At 34.1% G+C, this 15,208-nt stretch overlaps 1 protein-coding gene across 1 annotated transcript in view; it reads left to right on the plus strand.

Annotated features, from left to right (window-relative positions):
* The first annotated feature begins 1,471 nt into the window (after window positions 1-1,471).
* The window catches only part of AXDND1 (axonemal dynein light chain domain containing 1), a 109,452-nt gene continuing 95,715 nt past the window's right edge, over window positions 1,472-15,208 (plus strand). Inside the window, exon 1 of the mRNA XM_053693111.1 lies at window positions 1,472-1,526. The gene's annotated coding sequence lies outside the window, so the exon portion shown is untranslated. The remainder of the gene's footprint in view (window positions 1,527-15,208) is intronic.

Here is a 15,208-nt window from a genome sequence, read left to right on the forward strand (position 1 = left end):
ATGTTTATTTAATGATTCAGATAGAGAATACAGTTGTAATCAACTTTTCTAATTTACTCCTATTAGCTAACTTGTTTCATTCTTTTGGTATCATTTGTTGAAGGTGCAGCAATGAACTACTGGTATCTAACTGAACACATGGGTGAGCCAATCACAATCGAGATATATATATATATATATATATATATACAGCCACCAATCAACAGCTAGAACCTAGGTTCTCTGCTGCTCCTGAGCTTGTCTAGATAAACCTTTCAGCAAAGGATAAAAAGACAAGAAAGCAAATTAAATAATAGAAGTAAATTGGAAAGTTGTTTAAAGTGAAGATCCATTTTTATGAATTAGTGCCCGGTTTTTAATAAACCAATTAAAAACAAGGGCACTTTAATTCATCAAAATTGACATTTCACTGTTTCTTCAAAAACTTACCTTTTAATCCTGGCAGCCGCTCCAGCACTTCCTTCGCCTGTCGTAAGCCGTCTTCACGGGTCCAAAATGACGAATCCGACTTCCTCCAATCACAGCATTTCATCAGGCCAAGATTCCCCCGGGGTGGAAGCTGTGATTGGAGGAAGCCTGATTCGTCATTTCTGACGTCTGCAGAGGCTTCCAATGGCCAGGGGAATCGCTGGCGCGGGATTCAGGATTAAAAGATAAGTTTTTGAAGAAAACAGTGAAATGTCAATTTTTGATGAATTAAAGTGCCCTTGTTTTTAATAGGTTTATTAAAACCGGGCACTTAATTCATCAAAATGGATCTTCACTTTAAAATGATATTCTCTATCTGAATCATGAATGGAAAAAAAATGGGGTTCAGCAGGCAATTTTAAACAACTTTCTGATTTACTCCTGTTATCAAATTTGCTTTGTTCTTTGGGTAACTTTTATTGAAGATTAAAACTAGGTAGCCTTATAAAAGTCACAAAAAATGCATTTTGAACCAATTGTCATGTCAAGCAGTGTGGGCTCTAGATTTGTTATTTGTTATGTGTTTCCTCCATATGGGTTTAATTATACAATAAGACAATTTAGGGGTAAAAGATGAAAATATTTGACTGGAAAATAATTACCAAATAATATAAAAAAAATTATCCAATGTTACTAATTTATTTAAAATCGTCTCTATGGTGACCAAGCCAATAAGTTTATAACACACATTGCTCTCATATATATACAGAGAAACTGCACACACCCAATATTTAAAAGATTTAGGTGTTTTTAATCAATAAACTTTATTTAAAACAGACAACGCCAGAGTAAAGTCTAACAATTGCTTTTTCTGCAATTGCCTAAGACATACAGAAGCAATCTATTATTATTCTAATGTCTGACGTCATGTGATATCAAGCAGTCCGTTAAGAATCCGTAGTTTAGCCGTTGCTGTGAATTTAATAAAGAGTTCTCTTCGGTTCTTCATTTTGTTTCTATGAGCACTGCGGGGCGGGTCTTGTTACTATGGAGACGGGCATGGCGTCTGTGTTCCAAGGAAAAGTCATGGAAGGAACGTGTTGCGGGAACTGAGTGAGGTGAGGTGTGTAGGTGTCTGTGTGTAAATCCTTGTGTCAGTATATATGTGATAGTGTGTATAGGTGCGGCGCTATGTGATTGTGTATACCTGTGTATATATGATTTAGTGTGTGTGTGTCACTGTATATATACATATTCATATATAAATGTGTGTGTGACACTGTATATATACATATTCATATATATATATGTGTGTGTGTCACTGTATATATACATATTCATATATAAATGTGTGTGTGTTACTCTATATATAGATATTCATATATAAATGTGTGTGTCACTCTATATATAGATATTCATATATAAATGTGTGTGTCACTCTATATATAGATATTCATATATAAATGTGTGTGTGTCACTCTATATATACATATGTTTGTGTGACACTGTATATATACATATTCATATATAAATGTGTGTGTGTTACTCTATATATAGATATTCATATATAAATGTGTGTGTGTCACTCTATATATACATATGTTTGTGTGACACTGTATATATACATATTCATATATAAATGTGTGTGTGTTACTCTATATATAGATATTCATATATAAATGTGTGTGTCACTCTATATATAGATATTCATATATAAATGTGTGTGTGTCCCTCTATATATACATATGTTTGTGTGACACTGTATATATACATATTCATATATAAATGTGTGTGTGTCACTGTATATATACATATTCATATATATATGTGTGTGTGTCACTGTATATATACATATTCATATATAAATGTGTGTGTGTTACTCTATATATAGATATTCATATATAAATGTGTGTGTCACTCTATATATAGATATTCATATATAAATGTGTGTGTCACTCTATATATAGATATTCATATATAAATGTGTGTGTGTCACTCTATATATACATATGTTTGTGTGACACTGTATATATACATATTCATATATAAATGTGTGTGTGTTACTCTATATATAGATATTCATATATAAATGTGTGTGTGTCACTCTATATATACATATGTTTGTGTGACACTGTATATATACATATTCATATATAAATGTGTGTGTGTTACTCTATATATAGATATTCATATATAAATGTGTGTGTCACTCTATATATAGATATTCATATATAAATGTGTGTGTGACACTGTATATATACATATTCATATATAAATGTGTGTGTGACACTGTATATATACATATTCATATATAAATGTGTGTGTGTTACTGTATATATACATATTCATATATATATATGTGTGTGTGTCACTGTATATATACATATTCATATATAAATGTGTGTGTGTTACTCTATATATAGATATTCATATATAAATGTGTGTGTCACTCTATATATAGATATTCATATATAAATGTGTGTGTCACTCTATATATAGATATTCATATATAAATGTGTGTGTGTCACTCTATATATACATATGTTTGTGTGACACTGTATATATACATATTCATATATAAATGTGTGTGTGTTACTCTATATATAGATATTCATATATAAATGTGTGTGTGTCACTCTATATATACATATGTTTGTGTGACACTGTATATATACATATTCATATATAAATGTGTGTGTGTTACTCTATATATAGATATTCATATATAAATGTGTGTGTCACTCTATATATAGATATTCATATATAAATGTGTGTGTGTCCCTCTATATATAGATATTCATATATAAATGTGTGTGTGTTACTCTATATATAGATATTCATATATAAATGTGTGTGTGTTACTCTATATATAGATATTCATATATAAATGTGTGTGTCACTCTATATATAGATATTCATATATAAATGTGTGTGTGTCACTCTATATATAGATATTCATATATAAATGTGTGTGTGTGTTACTCTATATATACATATGTTTGTGTGACACTGTATATATACATATTCATATATAAATGTGTGTGTGTGTCACTCTATATATACATATGTTTGTGTGACACTGTATATATACATATTCATATATAAATGTGTGTGTGTCACTCTATATATAGATATTCATATATAAATGTGTGTGTCACTCTATATATACATATTCATATGTGTGTGTGTGTGACACTGTATATATACATATTCATATATAAATGTGTGTGACACTGTATATATACATATTCATATGTGTGTGACACTGTAGATATACATATTCATATATAAATGTGTGTGTGTCACTCTATATATAGATATTCATATATAAATGTGTGTGTCACTCTATATATACATATTCATATGTGTGTGTGTGACACTGTATATATACATATTCATGTGTGTGTGACACTGTATATATACATATTCATATGTGTGTGTGACACTGTAGATATACATATTCATATGTGTGTGTGACACTGTAGATATACATATTCATATGTGTGTGTGACACTGTATATATACAAATTCATGTGTGTGTGTGACACTGTATATATACATATTCATATATAAATGTGTGTGTGACACTGTATATATACATATTCATATATATATGTGTGTGTGGCCCTGTATATATACATATTCATATGTGTGTGTGACACTGTATATATACATATTCATATATAAATGTGTGTGTGACACTATATATACATATTCATATATAAATGTGTGTGTGACACTGTATATATACATATTCATATGTAAATGTGTGTGTGACACTGTATATATACATATTCATATGTGTGTGTGACACTGTATATATACATATTTATATATAAATGTGTGTGTGACACTGTATATATACATATTCATATATATATATATATATGTGTGTGTGTGTGTGTGTGACACTGTATATATACATATTCATATATAAATGTGTATGTGTGACACTGTATATATACATATTCATATGTGTGTGTGTGTGACACTGTATATATACATATTCATATGTGTGTGTGACACTGTATATATACATATTTATATATAAATGTGTGTGACACTGTATATATACATATTCATGTGTGTGTGTGACACTGTATATATACATATTCATGTGTGTGTGACACTGTATATATACATATTCATATGTGTGTGTGACACTGTATATATACATATTCATATATTAATGTGTGTGTGACACTATATATACATATTCATATGTGTGTGACTGTGTGACACTGTATATATACATATTCATATATAAATGTGTGTGTGACACTGTATATATACATATTCATATATAAATGTGTGTGTGACACTGTATATATACATATTCATATATAAATGTGTGTGTGACACTATATATACATATTCATATATAAATGTGTGTGTGACACTGTATATATACATATTCATATATAAATGTGTGTGTGACACTGTATTTATACATATTCATATATATGTGTGTGTGACCCTGTATATATACATATTCATATATATATGTGTGTGTGTGTGACACTGTATATATACATATTCATATATAAATGTGTGTGTGACACTATATATACATATTCATATATAAAAGTGTGTGTGTGTGACACTGTATAAATGTGTGTGTGACACTGTATATATACATATTCATATATATATGTGTGTGTGTGACACTTTATATTTACATATTCATATATGTGTGTGTGTGTGTGTGTGTGACACTGTATATATACATATTCATATATAAATGTGTGTGAGTGACACTGTATATATACATATTCATATATACTGTATATATGTGTGTGACACTGTATATATACTGTACATATTCATATATAAATGTCTCTCTCTCTCTCTCTCTCTCTCTCTCTCCTCTCTCCTCTCTCCTCTCTCCTCTCTCCTCTCTCCTCTCTCCTCTCTCCTCTCTCCTCTCTCTCTCGATCAGCAATTTCATTTTGATCTATCAAATACCTGAAGGACACAGTAATATTTCAGTAGTGAAATGAGGTTTATTGGATTAACAGAAAATGTGCAATATGCATCAAATGAAATTAGACAGGTGCATAAATTTGGCCACCCTTGTCATTTTGTTGATTTGAATACCTGTAACTACCTAGCACTGATTAATTGGAGCACACAATTGGTTCGGGTAACCCATTAAGCCTTGAACTTCATAGACAGGTGCATCCAATAATGAGAAAAGGTAATTAAGGTGGCCAATTGCAAGCTGTTGTTATCTTTGACTCTCCTCTGAAGAGTGGCAACATGGGGGCCTCAAAACAACTCTCAAATGAACTGAAAACAAAGATTGTTCAACATTATGGTTTAGGGGAAGGCTACAAAAAGCTATCACAGAGATTTAAAGTTTAGTTCAAGTCCGCCGCTCTAGATTACAGTATAATAATTATCAAATGAAAAAAGTATAATTTTCATTCATCAAAACTTATAAAAATTTGCCTTTCGTTCCATTTTTTCATTTACATTTACCCTCCGTATTGCTGCAATTGTCCGCCCGACATTGTCCGTCTTTTGATTGACAGATTTTCAACTTTTCTCATCCAATTCCTTCACTTCCCCCGTGGCGTCCTGCCCCTTTTTACCCGCGTCATAATTTACAATCGCGCATGCGTGTAACTGCGTTTGTCCTCCTAGTCGTCATGCTCGTGCATGATATGCGCCTACGTATTAGCCTGTCTCTCTGAATTAGTAACATTGTCTCAGTCAATACCGATCACTAGCGAACAAAGCAGGAAAAATTAGACTGTCATTTATATTGTGAAAATCAGGTAACTATCGTTTGACCATATGCCCATTAAAGCAACGGACTGAAAATGTGTACGCATGCGCGACTGACAACTGACTGATCGAAGCCGGTGTTGTGCACGAGCACTGAAGTGACGCGGTCAGCTTCATCTTAGGATCGCTACGTCATTAGAGTAAAATAAGGAAGTAGACCGGGGAGGAGTAACAGTAAGAAAACTCGCTATAATATATATATAAATTACGCTAAATTCACATAATTTTTTTTTAAAAAAAAGTTAGCGACTTTTATATTTAGAGGTTAATGTTTACATGGGTGATGAGCATGAAGTTAAAATTGAACTTCACTTTAAGCTGTCAGTGTCCACTGTGAGGAACATAGTGAGAAAATAGAAAACCACAGGCACAGTTCTTGCTAAGGCCAGAAGTGGCAGGCCAAGTAAAATATGGCAGATGCAAAGGATGGTGAGAACGGTCAAAAACAGCCCACAGATCACCTCTAAAGACCTACAACATCATCTTGCTGCAGATGGTGTCACTGTGCATCGTTCAATAATTCAGCGCACTTTACACAAGGAGAAGCTGTATGGGAGAGTGATGCGGAAGAAGTCTTTTCTGCACACGCCACAAACACAGTCGTTTGAGGTATGCAAAGCACATTTGGACAAGCCAGCTTCATTTTGGAAGAAGGTGCTGTGGACTGATGAAACAAAGATTGAGTTATTTGGTCATAACAAAGGGAGTTATGCATGGCGGCAAAATAACACAGCGTTCCAATACAAACACTTGCTACCCACAGTAAAATTTGGTGGATGTCCCATAATGCTGTGGGGCTGTGTGGCCAGTGCCGGTATTGGGAATCTTGTTAAAGTTAAGGGTCGCATGGATTCCACCCAATATCAGCAGATACTTGAGAATAATGTTGAGGAATCAGTCACAAAGTTGAAGTTATGCCGGGGCTGGATATTTCAACAAGGCAACGACCCAAAACACTGCTCAAAATCTACTCTGGCATTTATGCAGAGGAACAAGTACAATGTTCTGGAATGGCCATCCCAGTCCCCAGACCTGAATAGCATTGAAAATCTGTGGGGTGATTTGAAGTGGGCTGTCCATGCGCGGCAACCATCAAGGTGAACTGGAGATGTTTTGCAAGGAGGAATGGTCCAAAATACCTTCATCCAGAATCCAGACACTCATTACAGGCTATAGGAAGCGTCTAGAGGCTGTTATTTATGCTAAAGGAAGCTCTACTAAATATTGATGCAATATTTCTGTTGGGGTGCCCAAAATTATGTAGCTGTCTAATTTCGTTTTGATGCATATTGCACATTTTCAATTAATCCAATAAACCTCATTTCACTACTGAACTATTACTGTGTCCTTCAGTTATTTGATAGATCAAAATGAATTTAAATCATGGAAATTGTCAGGGGTGCCTAAACTTTTGCATACGATTGTATATATATGTGTGTGACACTGTATATATTCTGTACATATTCATATATAAATGTGTGTGTGACACTGTATATATACTGTACATATTTATATATATATATATATATATATATATATATATATATATACACACACACTGTAGATGCAGAGTAGCGCACTCCCACTCGCCAAAAAATCCCAGGACCAGGGTGCATAGACTTTCAATAAACTACTAAACATATTCACTCACTGGATTTAAACCACACACACTTTATTATGTAGACGTCTGAGGAAGGAGTGAATGCCCCGAAACATCACTACATAATAAAGTGTGTGTGGTTTAAATCCAGTGAGTGCATATGTTTAGTAGTATATATATATATATATATATATATATATATATATATATATATATATATATATATGTATATGTGTTTGTGTGTGTGACACTGTATATATACTGTACATATTAATATATAAATATGTGTGTGTGTGACACTGTTTAAATACATATTCATTATAAATGTGTGTGTGACACTGTATAAATACATATTCATATATAAATGTGTGTGACACTGTATATATACATATTCATATATATATATATATATCTATATATGTGTGTGTGTGACACTGTATATATACATATTCATATATATATATATATCTATATATGTGTGTGTGTGACACTGTATATATACATATTCATATATAAATGTGTGTGTGACACTGCATATATACATATTCATATATAAATGTGTGTGTGTGTGACACTGCATATATACATATTCATTTATAAATGTGTTTGTGTGATACTGTATATATACATATTCATATATAAATGTGTGTGTGACACTGTATATATACATATTCATATATATATGTGTGTGAGACACTGTATATATACATATTCATATATAAATATGTGTGTGTGACACTGTATATATACATATTCATATATAAATGTGTGTGTGACACTATATATACATATTCATATATAAATGTGTGTGTGACACTGTATATACATATTCATATATAAATGTGTGTGACACTGTATATATACTGTACATATTCATATATAAATGTGTGTGTGTGACACTGTATATATACTGTGCATATTCATATATAAATGTGTGTGACACTGTATATATACATATTCATATATATATATGTGTGTGTGTGTGACACTGTATATATACATATTCATATATAAATGTGTGTGTGACACTGTATATATACATATTCATATATATATATGTGTGTGTGTGTGTGACACTGTATATATACATATTCATATATATGTGTGTGAGACACTGTATATATACATATTCATATATAAATGTGTGTGACACTGTATATATACATACTCATATGTGTGTGTGACACTGTATATATACATATTCATATGTGTGTGTGACACTGTATATATACATATTCATATGTGTGTGTGACACTGTATATATACATATTCATATGTGTGTGTGACACTGTATATATACATATTCATATATATGTGTGTGTGGCCCTGTATATATACATATTCATATATAAATGTGTGTGACACTGTATATATACATATTCATATATATATGTGTGTGTGACACTGTATATATACATATTCATATATAAATGTGTGTGACACTGTATATATACATATTCATATATAAATGTGTGTGTGTGTGACATTCTATATATACATATTCATATATAAATGTGTGTGTATAGAACTTTATTTTATCCTAAAAACTCTATGTTACAGATTGTTTACGAAAATAAAGTTGCTAAGAAGTAAAGAAAACAGTTCTTGGAACCTTTGCATAGATAAAAATAAAGCAAACAAATAAATACATTACATTTAGCATTTGTAACGTTGTGGGCGCATACACCATTATACACCATTATACACCGTTATACTCCATTATACACCATTATACACCGTTATACACCATTATACACCATTATACACCGTTATACTCCATTATACACCATTATACACCGTTATACACCGTTATACACCGTTATACTCCATTATACACCGTTATACACTGTTATACTCCATTATACACCATTATACACCATTATACACCGTTATACACCGTTATACACCGTTATACTCCATTATACACCGTTATACACCGTTATACACCGTTATACACCGTTATACACCATTATACACCATTATACACCATTAGAAGGTGTTATTAACAAACAGTATAAGTCCAGTAAGTTGGTTTGTAGTTCCCTTGTTTTGTATTGCTGCATACGTTTCATGCTCCCTGGCAGCTTGCTGGCAAAAACAAACAACACACGAAAGTGAAAAGTACAGACATCTCTTTTTATATGACTTTCAAGAGTTCTGGATGTGAATGTGAGACACATAGGCTAAAATATATTTCTTAAAAAAAGCCCCCATAGATTTTGCATGAGTTTTTTTCCATACCACCAAGGTTTTGATCAGGCCCTTAACCCCTTAACGACCAAGGACGTACGCCACACGTCCTCTAAAAAAATACACTTAGTGACCGAGGACGTGTGGCGTACGTCCTTGGTCTGGAAAGCAGCTGGAAGCGATCCTGCTCGCTTCCAGCTGCTTTCCGGTTATTGCAGTGATGCCTCAACATCGAGGCATCCTGCAATAACCCCCCTTGGCCATCCGATGCAGAGAGAGCCACTCTGTGGCCCTCTCTGTACCGGACATCGATGGCCGGTTTCGTTGGTGGGTGGGAGCCAGTCTGGGAGGCGGGTGGGCGGCCATCGATGGGCCGTATGATGTGGCGGGGGGCGGGATCGTGGGCGGGAACACCGGGTGCGCGCGCGGGGGGGGGTAGGAAGCGGGTGGGAACCGCTACACTACAGAACATTTATGGGGGAAAAGTGGCAGTGATTGCCAAATATATATATATATATATATCGATCTAAGAGATCTGGGAGGGGTGGTGGGTTGGTCTTTTAGGGGGGGGCAAGCTACACTACAGAAAATTATTTTAAAAAAATAATAAAACAATGTTTTACTATAAACTGGGTACTGGCAGACAGCTGCCAGTACCAAAGATGGCTACTAATAAGTTAGAGGGGGATGGGTAAAGAGCTGTTTGGGGGGTATCAGGGAGGTTGGGGGCTAAGGGGGGATCCTCCAGAGCAGCATATGTAAATATGCATTTTTTTTTTATTTATGTTTTATCAAGGATAGCTTTTTTTTTTAGTACTGGCAGACTTTCTGCCAGTACTTAACATGGCGGGGACAATTGTGGGGTGGGGGAGGGAAGAGAGCTGTTTGGGAGGGATCAGGGGGTGTAATGTGTCAGGTGGGAGGCTGATCTCTACACTAAAGCTAAAATTAACCCTGCAAGCTCCCTACATGCTACCTAATTAACCCCTTCACTGCTAGCCATAATACACGTGTGATGCGCAGCGGCATTTAGCGGCCTTCTAATTACCAAAAAGCAACGCCAAAGCCATATATGTCTGCTATTTCTCAACAAAGGGGATCCCAGAGAAGCATTTACAACCATTTGTGCCATAATTGCACAAGCTGTTTGTAAATGATTTCAGTGAGAAACCTAAAATTGTGAAAAATTTTACTTTTTTTTTTATTTAATCGCATTTGGCGTTAAAATGGTGGCATGAAATATACCAAAATGGGCCTAGATCAATACTTAGGGTTGTCTACTACACTACAATAAAGCTAAAATTAACCCTACAAGCTCCCTACATGCTCCCTAATTAACCCCTTCATTGCTGGGCATAATACACGTGTGGTGCGCAGTGGCATTTAGCGGCCTTCTAATTACCAAAAAGCAACACCAAATCCATATATGTCTGCTATTTATGAAAAAAGGGGATTGCAGAGAAGCATTTACAACCATTTGTGCCATAATTGCACGAGCTGTTTGTAAATAAATTCAGTGAGAAACCTAAAGTTTGTAACAAAATGTGTGAAAAAGTGAACAATTTTTTTTATTTGATCGCATTTGGCGGTGAAATGGTGGCATGAAATATACCAAAATGGGCCTAGATCAATACTTTGGGATGTCTTCTAAAAAAAAATATATACATGTCAAGGGATATTCAGGGATTCCTGGAAGATATCAGTGTTCCAATGTAACTAGCGCTAAGTTTGAAAAAAAGTGGTTTGGAAATAGCAAAGTGCTTCTTGTATTTATTGCCCTATAACTTGCAAAAAAAAGCAAAGAACATGTAAACATTGGGTATTTCTAAACTCAGGACAAAATTTGGAAACTATTTAGCATGAGTGTTTTTTGGTGGTTGCAGATGTGTAACAGATTTTGGGGGTCAAAGTTAGAAAAAGTGTGTTTTTTTCAATTTTTTCCTCATATTTTATATTTTTTTTATAGTAAATTATAAGATATGATGAAAATAATGGTATCTTTAGAAAGTCCATTTAATGGCGAGAAAAACGGTATATAATATGTGTGGGTACAGTAAATGAGTAAGAGGAAAATTACAGCTAAACACAAACACTGCAGAAATGTAAAAATAGCCTTGGTCCCAAACGGTCAGAAAATGGAAAAGTGCTGTGGTCATTAAGGGGTTAAAGGGATATGAAACCCATTTTTTCTTTCTTTCATGATTTAGATAGAGCCTGCAATTTAAGCAACTCTCTGATTTACTCCTATTATCAATTTTTCTTCATTCTCTTGGTATTTTTTTATTTGAAAACCAAGAATGCAGGCTTAGGACCATTTTTGGTTCAGCACCCTAGGTAGTGAATGCTGATTGGTGGTAACATTTAGCCACCAGTAAGCAAGTGCTACCCAGGTGCTGAACCAAAAATGTCAAAATAACTGAAATAAGCGGGCAGTCTACAGAGGCTTAGATACAAGGTAGTAACAGAGGTAAAAAGTGTATTAATATAATAGTGTTGTTTATGCAAAACTGGGGAATAATGGGTAATAAAGGTATTATCTATATTTTTAAACAATAAAAATTGTGGAGTAGACTGTCCCTTTAAATATTAACACTCGCAGGCTTAGATTACAAGTAGAGCACTACTGATTGCGCACAGTGTGCTATCAATATCACTGGCAGTGCTCTGAGTAGAGAACCATCTGGTATTACAAGTGAATGGTAAAGCAGAATTACCAGAGAACGTACAGTGCTACCTATACGTTCAGTGGTTAGCGTGGCTGCACTAAACATCGCACAAGCAAAACACATAACAGTGGTAAAGAATTTAGCGCAACTGGAGACCTAAACTTAAATGTTTGGGATAGAATAAAAGTATAACAAATTACACGTAAAACCTTTGAAAATAAAGTATTACAGTCATATATACATATGTAAATGAATATATTATATTATGATATATTTAAAGGGACAGTCAACACCAAAAATGTTATTGTTTAAAAAGATAGATAACCCCTTTATTTACCATTCCCCAGTTTTGCAGAACCAACAGTTATAATATACGTTTTACATCTATAGTTACCCTATATCTAAGCCTCTACCGACAGCCTCATTATCTCAGTGCTTTTGATAGACTTGCATTTTAGCCAATCAGTGCTAAATAACTTCACTGGAGTGAGCACAATGTTATCTATATGGCACACATGAATAAACAGTACATTATTAGCTATTCGCACCCAGACAGTGAGATTAGAGGCGGCCTATGAGCCTACCTAGGATTAGCCTTTAACAAAAAATACCAAGAGAAGAAAGCAAATTTGTTGATAAAATAAAATTGGACATACCCTATCTGAATCATGAAAGTTTAATTTGGACGTTACTGTCCCTTTAAAACATGTTTTAACATGATATAGTATATGACAAGTTGTTGGGCAGAGGTTGGCTCATAGGTGAATTTGTGTATGTGTGGATTAGTAATGTGCATGTTTATATGTGTATGTATGTTTGTGCGGACGTACACATATACACACACACACACACACACATATATATATATATATATATATATATATATATATATATACACACACGTACACCTTGTCATATACCATATCATGTTAAAACACTAATTTAAATACTTCTGTTCTTCACTCTGAAGAAAATGAAGTGTTTTTATTTATACATATATATATATATATATATATATATATATATATATATATATATATATAAAGAGAGAGAAAGATATACATTTAAAAGAAAACTCAGTGTTCCTTTATTTGCTTGAAAATATCATTATTATTGATATTGTAGACATAGTATTATCCAACGTTTTGGCCCTCACTGGGGTCCTTTTCAAGGTTATACAACTATGTGAATTCAGCATTTAAATATTCTTCTGATTACCAACAGCTGCTTACTTTGATACATCACTGCTCTGATTACAAGCAAGTATATCACACCACTGCCATTTTCATTAACCCCTTCCTGCCGGTGTTCTGGTAAGAGGGCGACCTTTGTAAAAGAGCGAACCATGTCACTTCCTGTGACATTTAATCAGCTGTTGCACACATTTTGGACCTAATGCGCATGCGTGCCAGCGTCATCACATACCTGGCCGCATACGTCACTGCTAAAATATTTATTGCTGTGAAATTCAGGAACCCTTTATAGAGCGCATGCGTGTGATTTTGTATCACAAATGGTGCTCTCATGGAAATTGGTTTATTAGGCTCCTCGGCAATATTCGGAACTCCACCCCCACTGCAAGTACTCCCATTACTACTACTACTGTAAAGCTGTGTCTCCGTGCATGAGAAACAGCCCCCCCGCCACTCGGCTACAGCCACTGCTTCTGATGATCCAATGCAGCTTTTCAGCTATTTTAGCAGTGACGTATGTGGCCAGGTATGTGAAGACACTGGCACGGATGCGCATTAGGTCCAAAATGTGTGCAACAGCTGATTAAACGTCACAGGAAGTGACATGGTTCGCTCTTTTACAAAGTTCGCCCTCTTACCAGAACACCGGTACTAATTTGTTGCATCGGAGCAATATATGCCATCACGTGATTTCAATGATGGAATTCTGTCTGGGGGAGTGCCTAACGCTAAGCACGCCCTCCAGTTTGCGATCCCAGTTAGTAAGCCGTAGCTGCTTCAATACAGCAGAATGGCAAGGACGTTCCATGATGTCCTAATGGCGTTAAAGCCCAGCACAGTTAGGACAGCATGGAACGTCCTAACGGCGGGAAGAGGTTAATGCATTCTTTGCTAATGTGTTACCTTGATACAAAACTTAACCAGAGAAATAAGATGTATCCAGGTAAGTTACAAAACTATAATACAAAATAAATTCTGTGTTACCCACATGTCTCAAATATTAAACTAAATTAGTTGACATTTATACCTTTTACATATTGTGTGCCATACTATAGAAAAGTTGAAAATGATAACTATTTAACCCCTTAAGGTATTGTTTATCCAATTCCACCATCCAGAATGTTTTCTTTCTGCAACAACTTTTTATGATCACCACCTCGTTTTAAATGGGATGTGATCTATTGGGCTACATCTCAGTGTAGATAATGGGTGTTTAAATTGTAAAAAATGTAGGGCTACTGGTTGATCTGATTTGCCTGAATCTATGGCCTGTCTGATTGACAACTTGACAACTTGTGAACAGCCATTCTTTCCTTAAAGGCACAGTACGTCTTACCAATATATGTTTTGCATGAAAAATA

The sequence above is a fragment of the Bombina bombina genome, chromosome 10 (genome assembly GCF_027579735.1).
Source record: "Bombina bombina isolate aBomBom1 chromosome 10, aBomBom1.pri, whole genome shotgun sequence".
In the NCBI taxonomy this organism is placed as follows: domain Eukaryota; kingdom Metazoa; phylum Chordata; class Amphibia; order Anura; family Bombinatoridae; genus Bombina; species Bombina bombina.